At 61.6% G+C, this 13633-nt stretch overlaps 1 protein-coding gene across 3 annotated transcripts in view; it reads right to left on the minus strand.

Moving 5' to 3' along the window:
• GSE1 (Gse1 coiled-coil protein) overlaps positions 1 to 13633 on the minus strand; it is a 387465-nt gene that overhangs the window by 292014 nt on the left and 81818 nt on the right. The window lies entirely within an intron of this gene.

Here is a 13633-nt window from a genome sequence, read left to right on the forward strand (position 1 = left end):
GGACTAAAACGTCCCACTCCGGTGGATCATACAAACTTGCCTGACCTGAGACTTCCCAAGTGATACTAGAACAGATGTTCAAATAGCCCCTCCGTCTTTCCTCTCTCCAAAACCACACACACAGACACATGCATAATGCGGTCTGACGCTGTCGGGAGCTTGGAGTAATAGGCGGGTAAGCCGCGGCGCCAAATAATTTCTGGCAAGCCCGAGAACCCCTCGTGACGGGTATCATAGTTCCGACGTGCCTGCTCCTCATTTACGATAACAGGACCCAGGCTTCCGGGCCAGGTGCTCCGCGGTGATCTACTGTCAAGACGGGGCAGGGGGCGAGGGGCGGGGCTCTGTCCAGGGGCGGGACCACCATTCGGAAGCCCGTGTTGCCCCCACAGACGCCCCAGCTCCGCGAGGTGGGATGCCAGTGGTGACTCCGGGGGAGATGACGTCCTGGCCAGGAAGGCGGACGCAGACTCCCCCGTTGGACTTCCCAGAGCTGTGTTGTTGCACTATTCCCTCAAATAAATGTTCCCATTTCGAGTGAGTCACTTGGCAAGGAGACGAGGCACAGAGGCCAACACGCGGGCTGACCCTCCTGAGCGCTTTCCTTGGAAAATACTGAGGGGCTGCTGTGCTCTCCCGCTCACGAGCTCAGGGGCGGTGGGGGAGCCCCCCTCCCGGACCGGTTTCTCACAGTGGGGCCTGCTGACCCGCTCCCAGGCACCCAGGGCGGGGTTCTGGGTTGAGTCAAGACACTTGGCTTTTCTGCACCCACAGTCCAGAGAACCACTCCGTCTCCCAGATAACTGGCCCTGGCTCCCTGGTTTGGTCCCCCTGGTCTGCCCCGGGGATCACGCCCTACCGTTCCATTTCCCTGCACGGTTCCCTGTGACGTCTGAGCTGGATTAAAACCACAGCCCACCCGAACCGGAAAGGTGCTCTAGAGCTCTCTGGGTGCGGTACTGCAGCCCTGCCCATGTGTGGGGGGCAGGAGGGGGCTTCTCCGAGTGCGGGTTCCGTTCTAGGTCAGGAGCCGGGCCCTGCTGGTACGCAGATACGCCGAACAGCAAAAGGTGGGCCCAAACCCCCTCTCGGTGTAGACTCAGTGATGTCCAGAAGCAACGACCTTCCTTAGTTTAACCAAACAGGCCACGTCGGGCCACTGAGTCCCTCAGTGTGTGATATCGGGGGCCCGTGATGTCATTCGTCACACCTGCCTGATGTGACTTTGATCACTGGGCATAGAGGACGTCTGCCTGGTCCAAAGTGACCACTGCACCCCACCCCCCCCAAGTCAACAAGGATCTGTGGCCAGACTCAGTGATCATGCGAACACCCCGTTTCCACCAGCCGTCTGCCCACCCAGTGTGGCACACACGATTCCTGCCCTAATCAGGGGTTACTGAGCTGCCTGCCCACGAGAATTCTCTGTTTTTACCATTCCCTCCATGTTCATGAAGGTTTTCAATCAAATTCCGGTCTGTTACTCCACAGCGAACGCAGAGAGAAAGCCCAGGTCCCACAGAGCGGGCCTCCTCCGTCGTGCCTGTCTCACCTGCGGGCTGAGGTCTGTGAGCAGCCACGGGGAACGCAGTCCAGCGGGTGGCCTGGTGGCCGTGGGCGCCAGCCCCCCGCCGGCGTTGGCCGGCCTTCCCTTCCGGATTCCGTGGGCCCCAATTTTCCCAGCCGTCCCTCCCACCTGAAGGAGCCCAGCAGGCCGTGGACCACGACCCTCCCGGCGGCATTCACGCCCCGTTAGCAGACCCCCGCCTCCCCCTCGCCGGCGCCAACGCTCCATCCGCCCCGAGTTCCCGAGAATCTCAACCCAGCAAATCCCTTAACCGCTGCACATGGCAACCACGGGCGGCCGCTGGAAGCACAGAGTCCTGGGGGCCCGGAAGGTGGTGCCACCCGGAGCTCAGGCGTCTGGGCAGGAGCAGAGGGGAGGGCACGGGGCAGGCCTCCCCACCACCCTCCCTGCGTGCGCCGAGTGGATGTGAGCGAAGGCTCTGGCCCGGCTCCCGCCCACTCTGCCCTCTCCCGCCTCCTCCCTGTCTGATCGTTCTCTGCTGTCATGTTCTTTGTCCCCGAGCCACACGCTGTGATTACATGCCAGGAGTCGTCCGCAGCTACAGCTAAAGCAAGGCCCGTCAGGCAGACTCTCAGGGCTCCCGGCCTCCTGACCCGCAGGGCGTTCGGAGCCGGGGCATCTCAAAGGCAGAGCGGCGTGCTTCTGAGGGCTGGCGGGCAGCTGTCTGGGGAGGAAGGCCACCACCGAGGGCAGGCCCAGAGCTGCCGGGAGGGGCCTGGAGACATTGCGGGCTTACCCAAACCCCTCTCCCCAGCCTCGATCCACTTTACTCCTGCAGGAAACGGAGGCCCAGAGGGGCAGAGATGGGCCACCCGGCAGCAGGGGCACAAGGCCCAGGGGGTGAGAGGAGGAGCTCGAGCCACGGTGCCCGCATCGAAATCCCAGGTCCACCTCTCCTGGCTGTGTGGTCTTAGGCAAGTGACTGAACTTCTCTGAGCATCAGTTTCTCCACCCACTCCCCAGGAGCCATCTGAGGATTAAAGGAGCTAATATGCTTGGGTGGGGGGGGGGGTCTGGACACAGGACCCAGCCTTTCCACCACCCCCGCCGGGCTGCTCTTGCTTCGATCCCCAGGCCCGGCAAGGTGGCAGTGCCAGGGAGGTCTGCTGGCCGGGGATCGGCAGTTCGGCCCCAAGGAGGGCATCCCAGGACGCGGCACCAGCCCGCTCGCTGGGGTGCTCACTGGGCCCTCGGCCGCCCCTTTGCCCAAGGCAGAGCAAGCGGTGAGGAAGAGCATGGGCCCGCATCATCAGCTCTAGCTCCGTAAGTCCAAGGGCGAGAGCCGGCTGGGATTCATGTGGGACCGGGACTCGAGGGGCTGTCGCTCACTCAGCTCTGGCTTCTCAGCACTCCCCACCCCCAGAAGGGTTCTCAGCTTCTGCCAGCTCAGCTCAGCACCTGGTTAGGGACAGAGCAAGGACGGGGCGCTGGAGGCCTAGTGAGGCAAGCGCGGGGGTCTGCGTGGCCGGTGAACCAGACCAAAGGGATAGCAGTGACATCTAAGACTAGGTTCTCAGAGGTGTTACCCCTTCCGCCATGCTCTCCTGAGCTGCTGGCCATGTTGAGGTCACTTGAGCAGCCCGGTGGAGGGACCTGCCACGTAGACAGGACCCCACCTGCCCGCCATGTGTGTACCACTTCCAAAGCTCATCCTTCCGCCCCAGGCCAGCCTGCAGACGATGCCAGACCTGAGAACCCTGGGTCTGAATGGCCCTGTGGGGCCACTTCTGAAGTCCCAGCCCACAGGAACCATGAGAGATAGTCAACGTGGTTTTAAGCCACTAAGCTTGGGGGCAGGGTGATTAATTATGTGGTATTAGGTACTAATACAGTGTAGAATTATCCAAATTCATCCCAAAACCGGACCTTGTCTGGGAAGTCATAATATAGAAAACATACAAAATTACGAACAGAAAAAGAGAAGTCACAATTCATGATAAAGATTCTCCCAGGGAAACAAGAGCCTTGGGGGCCCTCCTCTTCCTGCCCAGTTGCCAGCAATGTGCACTGTGCAAGCCCTGTTCCTCTGGGGGCTTGGTGTCCTTGTCATCAAACCAACTGGCTACCCAGTCACTTCTCTTTCTGACTCAGACATTCAATGGTCTTGGATTTGCAGCCATAACCCGGGTCTGTACACACCGTGGGTCCCCACAAGACACAAGGACTCTGGGACAGGCTTTTGGCAAAAGCGACTTCCATAAACGTAGAATGAGAAATAGGAGGCAGGTGGGCTATACAGAGGTAGTGAAAACAAACCGTGGCCAAGAGCCCTGATGTCTGTGTTGCCCAAGATCCTCTATGGGGCCGATTCAGTCCCCGAGGCCCCGAGGGACGTGGGCCCTCTGAACGTGGGGTGGCGGACCCCATGATTCTTGGCTAAAGAGTCCCGTGGACGTCAGGGTGATGGGGGCCGACGAAGGCAGGGCGAATCCATGCAGGGCTGCTCCTAGGCCTCCCGAAAGAAGACAGAGGCCAAGAGGCTCGGCACGTTAGCCTCATGCACCCCCTTCTCCATCCTCCTGTCCCAGGACGTCCCCCAGAGTCGGGGGACCCTTGGGATGTAACTGTCTCCCCGACAGCCACGCCCACGGGAGCCCCATCGCAGGCCGGATGGGGCGTGAGGTTCCCGCTCTTCTGGGATTTTCTTTCTCGGGAGCGTGGCTTTTGAAATGAGACGTCAGTCTCTCGGAGATGGGTGTGGAGGCTTGGAGCTTGGACTGATTAAGAGGCGGGTCAGACGGAGCCTCGATGCAGAGTAACTTCTCCATCGGGCATTTAATCCACTCGCTCAACCCTGTGGGCCTCGGTTTAACCACCTACGGAGGGGATATGAGTAATAATTATCTCCTCTGGAGAGGTGCTGGGAGGGTTAATTAACTGAAGGCTTTGAGAGGCTCGGCGGCCCAGCTCGGGGGGCGGGAACATGCCACCCAGGGCTGCTCCAGGAAGAAGCAGCTTTGCCTGCCTGCTGTCAGGAATTCACGACCTTGGAGAAGTCCCCTGGCTGCTCCGGGCCTCGGACGTGTCCCCCGCCATCCCACGAGGCTCAGGACTGCTGGCCCGTTAAGATACTCTGCCTCTCCAACGCTTAATGGTGCTTGTGCTGGGAGCATTGTGGGCTCATTCCTTCTTCACCTTTCCAGGTCTTCACTTACATAACTTCAGGGCGGGGACAGTCACTCTTCCTAAACTTCCCTGCAAACCGCCCCGGACAAGGGCGCAGCAAGGGCATCCGGCCCGGCTCTCTCACCTGGTTTGGGCCTCCCCCACGTGAGCCCTCACCTGGCCCGGCTGCTGGAGCCAGCTCAGGTGGGATGAGCTGGGCACGCAACCCCAGGACTTGATGGAGACCCAGGACTGGGGAGCCGAACGGGGCCACCGCAGCGTGGCCCCCGGGACCTTCAGCTTGTCCCCGGCTCCCTCTGCTTCTCCTGCACTGGTTTTCTGAGAAGCCGGAATGAGTCACACGGGACAGTATCCTCAGAGCGCTCTGAGCCTGGAAAAGGAAGCCATGGGGACGTTTTCTAAATGAACGATAAGAGTTTGCCGGAACAACATGGGGAAAATCCCCACATAAAAGAGATCGAGGGAGTCCTTGGCCTGAAGGTGACCCCTCGCTGGTGGAGAGCTTCCGTGTGTTGGGGGGATCTTGAGCACAGAGGCCTCCCCCGGTGAGCGATTTGCTCAAGGTCACCAGGCAGGCCGAAGCAGGACCTGGGTGCCCGCACCCCAAAGCCCCGGATGCCTGGCCCCGAGACTCACGTTCCACCCGCAGGAAAGCCCAGCCTCCCAGGGCCGGCTCTACCAGCTCCGAAATAACGGGCCTGGGGACAAGCGGTGAGGACCTAGCTCTGGGGAAACTGCCAGCGGACGCGCTGACTTCAGCAAACATTTGGGGGGAAGAGTACTCGCGGGACCCACGCGGGCTCAGCTGCCCCCCCCAACTCTGCAGGTGCAGAAATCCAATGGCTCCCAGAGTCACACACCTGAGCTTAACACCGGGCCTCCCCCTGGCTAACGGTCCCGGCCAGTGAAAGCCCCCACCTCCCCCTCTTGACATTAGCTCTGACACAGTGTCCAGGAAAGGGGCTTTTCTCGAAATTTCCCTAACGTGGGCAGGCGAGGGACAGAGTCTCAGCGACGTGAGTGAACACAAGGTAAGTTGCGGCTCAGAAAACACCCACCTCCAATGCCGGCTCCGCTCCTGGCAGGCTCACAGGCATCTAGATGTGGGGCTCCGTTGCTCCCCGACCACCCGGGAAGCGGCAGGGATGGCATGACCCCCGTGACAGGTGAGAAGGTAAGGCTGTGGCGCTGTCTGCAGGCCGACTGGCAGGAGGGATTTCATTCCTGAGAACAGGGAGGCACGGGTCCCCTGCCCCGGCGCTCAGACCGCGGACTTCCTGCTTCCCGCCCCACACTTTGCTCCCCCTCTTACTCACAGCGCTCCACACCCAAGCCGGAGGGGTGAGTCAGGCCCCGGGCACCTCTCGTTTACCATGACGTAACACATCATTTGCCCTCTAAAAATCTGGGGGTAAAAACACCCCCAAGACATGCAAAAACAAATAAACAGATAAACTAACAAAGTATAATCACGCTCCTAGGAGAAGCATAAGTCAGCCCAAGATGAACTGATGAAAAAAAAATCTGCGTTGGGGCGGCAGGCAGGCTCAGTGGGTTCAAGCCTCTGCCTTCGGCTCAGGTCATGATCTCGGGGTGCTGGGATCGAGCCCTGCATCGGGCTCTCTGCTCAGCGGGGAGCCTGCTTCCTCCTCTCTCTGCCTGCCTCTCGGCCTGCTTGTGATCTCTGTCAAATAAATAAATAAAATATTTTAAAAAATCTGCGTTATTCAGGGCAGTATCACGTCTATCTAAGAAAGTGAACGGAGAACAAGGAGACGAAACCCAAACCACAGCTTAGCAGCAGCCGGCGAGGCCTCCTGCCCGCGACGCAGACGAAGACCACCAAGGCTCCCGCCATCCTTCCTCCGCTCCCAGCAAGAAGAGCCGGTCTCGGGCCAAGCCTGGAGGCGGGGGAGGGCTCCCCAGCTGCCCGTGGAGGGCAAGCTCAGAGGGCCCCTCACTGGCTTGGAATCAGATCCTGCACTTTGGCCCAGAGACCTGGACCCCTCTCTGCTGGGTTCTGTCATCTGTAAGACGGGGCGCTGAGAAAGACCTTTCTTACGGGGTTGCTGGAGGGCTTCAACGGGGTATTAGAGCAACCGCGGCCAGTATCATGCGTCCCCCGAACCGAGCCGGCAAAGCCCCCCAAGCTGCCTGTTTTACTTCCCGTGTCCCCTCTGCACGTAGGGACGGCCCCCGGGGCCCAATGTCCCCTCTGTGTGCAGAGCCTGGTCACTGGGGACCTGCTGTCCCATGGTGAGGAGGAGGCCCAGAGGGAACCACTGGCCATCCCCAGCCCACGGCTCAGCAGCAGGAAGTCCTGGGGTCACCTGAGGTTTCCCCCGGCTGCACACCGCACCCCACCCCTGCACGTCCTACCCTCTTCCTGGCCAGTTGCCTCTGGTCAGCCCTCCCTGCCAGCCCCCGGGGCCTCCTTGGCCCTACCGCCCTCTCTGAGCCAGGCACGCTCAGCACGGCTGGAGGCCCTGGGCCGGCCCCGCAGGTGCTCAGATAACCTCGCTCTGACTCCGACTTCCTGGCCACAGAGCGGTTCTGAGTCTCCTGAGCCACCTTCCTTAGGTCGTCCTGCCTCAGTTTCCTCCTCTGAACTGAGGAGAGCCGTGTAAGGTGTTCAGACAGCACCCGAAAAGCCAGCAGCTCTGCCGGGCAGGTAAGACAACTAGCTTGCCTTCATCTGCTGTGTGACCTTCGGCAAGTAACTCAACCTCTCTGAGCTTCAGTTTCCTCATCTGAAGGCAGGGAACCGTGCCCACGCAGTCCAGTAGTGAGGACTACCTCCTCTGTGGCCCAGGCTAGCCGCCGGGTGCTGTGCTGGTGGATGGCTCGATCACCCACCAGCTCCCCACCCTCTGAGGCAGGAAATACGCCCATGATGTGAACGCGGTCCCTGAGGGCCAGGGACTTGGGAAGTGCCCCGTGTGGCTTTGCCCACAGCCGTGCAGGAGCTGCCTTCCTCGTACAAATGGGGACCAGAGGGTGGCTGGCAGGCAGGCAGGGCTGCTCAGCACGTGTCTGGTCCCAGCGAGCCCCTTCCCTGCCCAGGCCAAGGGCGCCATCTGCTGGGGGCGCGGGGCCCGGCACCCCGGCGTGACCTTGGTTCAGTGACCACCTGGGTCGGGGGCCTGGGCGGGGGCATGACCTTAAGGTACCACGCTGGACCTCTGGGGTCCCTGTGCCCTGACTGGCTCCGAGCCCAGGACAGACCCGCAGGATCCACCCCTGCCCCCCGCGGCTCTGGGGGTAGAACACAAGGTGCGGCTCCCGAACCTTCTCTCCTTTCGTGGGCGTGTCTCACACTCATGAAATGTTTTCTGTGAGTCTGGTGAGCCAGCCCTGGACTCACGCCAACGTCCTTCCCTCGAGATGCCCCCTGCCAGTGCCTGGGAGGGACGTGCCCCTCAGCGCCTGGACGTCACACTCCCCGGCTTCCAGGCCTTCGCTCTCTCAAGGCCGTGGGCCCCAGACATTCCCCCTGCCCGCCTTCCACACGGCTTTCCCATCTGGCCCTCCTTCAGCGCTGAGGAGCCGGACTGCGGGGGCTCCGGCCGGCTGCGCTGGCACAGAACTGCCCACGCTCGGGTCGGCGTCGGCGGCTGGCTGGCATTTCCACGCCAGCAGGACCACGTGTGGCCTCTTGCTCCTGACAGTCTCCCAACATGGGACAGGGACTGCCAACAGGCTATCATTAGGGACACTGGGATCCTGGAGGCTGCTGATGGGGAACCTAGGGGAAAAGCCTCATCTCCCCCGTGAACTCCAGAAGGGGCAGGTGACGTGCTCCTGGGGGCAGGTGCCAGGCACGGGATCAGCCCAGACCAGTTCTGGGTTCAGTTCCCTCCACTGGCAAGAGGGGGCGCGGATCCCGAGTCCCGTCGGCACGGCTGACCCGCAGCCACCTACCGTCCCCACGTGCGCAGAGGACAGGGACGCTGTGGTTGCCCACGGGGCACTTCTGAAACCCCGCACAGGGCCAAGTGCACAGTGCTGGAACCCCGGGTCACAAACCTACAGGGCCGAGCCACGGAGCGCCCCCACGGTCACCACGGACACGTGTCACTGAATTCACCGCTCCACACACACGAGACCAATCTGAACGTGGTAAGCAGTTTAAACGACTCGGTAGGATTTATTACGTCCCGCGGGTTGTGATCTCTGTCACCCCAAACAGAGGCCCCGTCCCCATCAGCACTCGCTCCCCGTCCTCCCCCTTGGCCCCCCGCAACCGCTAACCTGCCTTCTGTCTGCACAGAGTTGCCTATCCTGGACGTATCTATGCATGGGATCTCACACGTCTGGCCTTTTGGGACTGGCTTCTGTCGCTCGCGCCATGTTTCCAGGGTCCATCCGCACTGGGGCCCGTGCCAATGCTCCACTTTGTTTTAGGGCCGAGGACTATTCCACAGGATGGCCTGGCCACGTTCTAACGCTCGAGGGCGGCTGAGTCTACCTTTTGGCTCCTGGGATTCCCGCTGCTGTGAGCGTGTGTGTACTGGGCAGTCACACAGAGGAAAAGTCACCTTCCCCACCTCACTGAGCTGTGATGGCCCCTTTCCCCTCATCCCCTCTGTGCAGCTGGTGACCATCACCCCAGGTTAGAGAGGAGGGCCCAGGGCGGTGGTCACCCCAGGTTGGAAACGATGAAACTTGGGCCCGGCCTGTGGCCCTCTCCAGCTCTGAGGACCGCGGGGCCCTGCAGTGGGCACCTTTCACAACCGGGCTGTCCTTGTGCCAACCCCCGGCCAAGCCTGGCTTCCACTCCAGCCCGAAGGGGAGCGGGGACCCCACAGCACGGATGGCCAGGTTCTCCTCCTGCTCCTCTGCGAGGCCCTCCCCCAGTGCCCGCTCTCAGCCTGCACGGCTTCTCAAGGAAGGTGCCAGGTGCCCTGGGCCACGGGGTCAGGGGACAGGAAAGGGGGTGGCGGGCCCGACCTGGCAGGTTCCCAGGGGGTTTACCGAACACCACGCACCACGGAGCAGCGGCCCAGAGCAAGACCTCACGGAAAATGGACCGCTTTCTAGGCAAGTGGAAAGTGTCCAAGTCCATCCAAGACGCGGCAGGAAGAGTAGAGCTCAACCCGGGAAGAAACAGAAGCTGTCACAGGTGAACCCCACAGATGGGCCCATGCTGGAAGCCTGCGCGAGGGTCCCCTGGAGCTCACGGAGCCCACCCTCCCTGCCGGTGGCCCAGCCGCGCGGGAAAGGAGAACCTGGTTACTCCCCGGCCACCTGGACGCCCGTGCGGGGCTGCTGGCGGCCCACACCACAGGCCAGCCTCCGACAGAGCAGCGGTGTCCCTATAGGAAGGCATCCTGCGGCCACGGCCACCAGAGCACCACAGGGATTCCCAAGGTCCCCCTCCCCAGCCCTGGAAGCCTCCACCTGCTTCCCCAGACTGAGGTCCATCTTCACCAGAATGTGACCCAGAAATGGCCCCCCAGTCCCCAGGCCGCTGCTCCCCTCCCTCTAGACAAGGCTGCTTCCCCACATGGTCTCTGTCCCAGGCAGCCAAGACAGTGGGAAGGGGTGTACGGGGTCAGAAGACCCTGCAGGACCCCCAGCCTCTCTGAGCTCCTGTTTCCAGCTTCAAGCTCAGCCTGGTTCTCCCAGCCCCACCTGCCTCTTGGGACAGGCGCAAAGATGGAGTCCCGAGACCCATGGCGACAGATAAGCCATCTCTACGCTGTAATGGGCTCATCATGATGGCTACTCCCTTCCCCGGGCAGAGTTCCCAGGCTTTAGGGATGGATGCCTCTCCTTTTCCCTCCTAGAGACGGCCAATGCCAGTAAAGACAATGCTCCTCGGCCACCCGCTCCCAGGACCTTGGGTCCCCAGGGCACTGGACTCCAGGAGCACACAGAAACAAGGACCCCGGCAAACCCCCTGTGTGACAGTGTCACACGGATGGCGGGAAGGAGGCAGGGAGGAAGGGGAGGGAAGGACAGCTGTAGAGAGGGCCACGTTGCGAAGGGCCCCCCCACCCTCACTCTGCTCACCGGGCAGGGCGCTCTGGGAAGCACCGTGAAGACAGGCTCAGCCGTTCTCTATGGCAGGAGGGAGCCGGGGCATTAATGCGCCAATTCCAGCTGTCCTGCCCCTGTGACAGACCCCATGTGCTCCTGGGAGACCCCAGAGGCATGGAGAAGAGACATCCATTCAGGGACAGGCTGTCAGAAGGCGGGCCTGCGGGACGAACTGGTATGGGGGTTGGGACCCAGGAAGGGCTCCGGCTAAGGAACAAAGAATCGGAAGCCGGGAGGGCAGCCACAAGGTGGGGGAACCTGGGGCCAGGCGTGTCTGCTGGCACAGGGCGCTGCCTGATTCCGTCCCTTCCTGCCCGGTGAGCCCGGATGGAGGGGCTGTCGCAGGCTGCAGACAGGCCCGTTTAGAAACTGCTCTTTCTGGAGCGGGTGACGGGACCTCACGCAGAACCGCTCCCACCCCAGCAACGCCCAGGGCCATGTTCCCCGCAGCGCGCAGAGTCGGGCTTCCGAGGATTATTAAATGGATTTTTCCTCCCTCTGGCTGGAGCTCCCTTCGAGGCCTCACGCAGGACGGAGCATTAACAAAGCAGCCGGCCCAGGGCAGCATCAATCCAACAAACACAACAGCCTGCGAGCTTTGATTTAATAAAATCGGCCCCCCCTGGGCTGCTTTAATTGTTTCCAGATTCTGAAAATATCTGAAAAGAAGATGCAAATGGAAAAATCCACCTCTGGCTACCGTCGCATCTGGAGCTCGCTGTGCTCGGCGTCCACGTGAGCTGTGTCCTCAGAGCGTCACCTGCGCTGAGGGGGCGAAACCCTGATGTCACCGAGACCAACGGTCCAGGAGGAAAAGGACAATGGGAGGAGAGGATCCTTCAGTCCAGGTTTCTGATGAAGCCCGTGGGGAGCGGCTGGTCGCCCCAGGCCAGCCTCCGTCACCTGCACACACCGTGCAACTATGCGGCCACAGGCAGGGCAAGGGGCTGGAGTCCCCGGAGTCTGCTCGGGTGCTGGTGGCCCAGGAAGGTCACTCCCGAGCCCCTGTCTGGTCCACAGTGGCCACGTGACTCCAGAGAAGGAAGCCCTGCCCTGAGGAGAAGGCCACGGGCAGCATTGCAGGAGAGTGTGGGGCTGGGGTCCCCTGGACGCAAGGCTGGAGCTGTGCAGCCTGGGGCAAGTCACTTGCCTTCTCTGGGCCTCGGTCTTCACACCTGCAAAAGGGGCTCACAATTCCAAAAGGCCTCAGCTGGGTCCTTGGAATGCAGCTCTGGGTCACGCTGCCCCAGGCACTGCTCCGTCAGGGGCGCACTGTGTGCGACCGAAGCATGGGTCCCCGGCCCGCAGCGCCACTTCCCGCCCCGAGACCCCAGGGGAAACCTGCTGCTGAGAGGACAGCACAGGGCACTCTGGCTGCTTTTCGGGGGCATGGGGAGCCTTCCCCCAGGGCTGGGGTGAGAAGGTGGGCAAGGGAGGGGCCGGGCAGGCAGAGCTGGGGAGGAAGCTCCTGGGAGTCACCAATGCCCTGTTCTGTCCAGGCTCCCCAGCCCTGCATGCCACCTGCCCTGAGTCTGTGAGGGCCTCGCTCGTCATGAAAGACTGTTTGTTATCTCCATAAAACATGAGGGAGAGAACACACACGCGTGCACACACACACACACACACACACACTAGCAGGTGCGCTCCCACCCGGAGCCCAACATAGATGACAGCCTGTCATGGTCTGCATGTTACAAGTCAATTACGCCCACCTCCCAGCCAGCCTCTGACGCCGCCGGGGGCAAGCGTCTCACCATGTCGGGACACCAAGGAAGGACGTGGGATGCTCCTGGGGGAAGGTCGGGGAGCAAGAGGGGGGACCGCCACCCCTTGGGAGGCCTCCACCTCTCAATCAGGAGGAGACTGGAGGGGGGGCAGCTCATCCGTTCTCATCCCTCCACCTCCACATGAAAGAGCAAGGTGACGAGGAAAAAATGGCGTTTTCAGCATGGCCTGGGGCAAGTTTCTGAACCCCGCCCTCGGTTTCGCAACCCGCAAAGTGGGGCTCGTGCCCCGACCCCGGGATCACCGTATCGGAAGCCCTTGGTGCAGAGGATGTCAAGGTCTGCTTTTCCCTCTTTTTGTATTTCTGGCCACGGGCTCTTCTCCTGCCCATCCTGTGCCTTGGTCATTAAAATCAGGTCCCTCCCATTGGGGCGTCTGGGTGGCACAGTGGGTCAAGCGTCTGATTCTTAGTTTCAGCTCAGGTCCTGCTCTCAGGGTGGGGAGCTCAAGCCTCAGGCGGAACTCCGTGCTCTGCGCAGAGTCTGCGAGTCGCTCCCCCCTGGCTCCCCACCCCCTCGCTCGCTCTCTCAAATGAACACATAAAATAAAATAAAAAATAAAGTAACATCAGACCCTTCTCACCCACCCGGGGTACAAGTGCGTCCTGTCTCTTAGACCCCGAGTCTGAGCAGCTCTGAGTGTGGAGAGAGAGTGGGGGGCCCGGAGTGTACCCCAGAGAGCGGTGGCTCATGGGTCCTCACCCAGGAATGCAGACACAGGGGCAGTCGCGGTCCTTCTGGAAGGGGAAACGCCCTGGTCCCCCACGACGGACACAGACTGGGACCGCTGGGACCCCTCCCGCAGAGGCTGCTTTGGTGGATGACCTGGGGGCTCCCGCGACAGCTGCACCCCAAGACCCTAATGGCAGCAGAGCCTCAGCCAGCACCAAGGACTCACTCTGATCCTGGACCCTGGATGCCTATAAAGCCTGTCCTTTGTCCTAAGAGGTTTGAAGCTCCTGAAATGACTCCCCCTGGACCAGTGATCCCCACTGCCCACACTGCTCCCCAACACGGCCCCACGCATGGGGAAGGCAGGACTCTGCGGTCCCGTAGGGTGGTCATGCCAGGATGCTTGTTATTACCATCCTGA

Source organism: Meles meles, chromosome 19 (genome assembly GCF_922984935.1).
Source record: "Meles meles chromosome 19, mMelMel3.1 paternal haplotype, whole genome shotgun sequence".
Lineage (NCBI taxonomy): Eukaryota > Metazoa > Chordata > Mammalia > Carnivora > Mustelidae > Meles > Meles meles.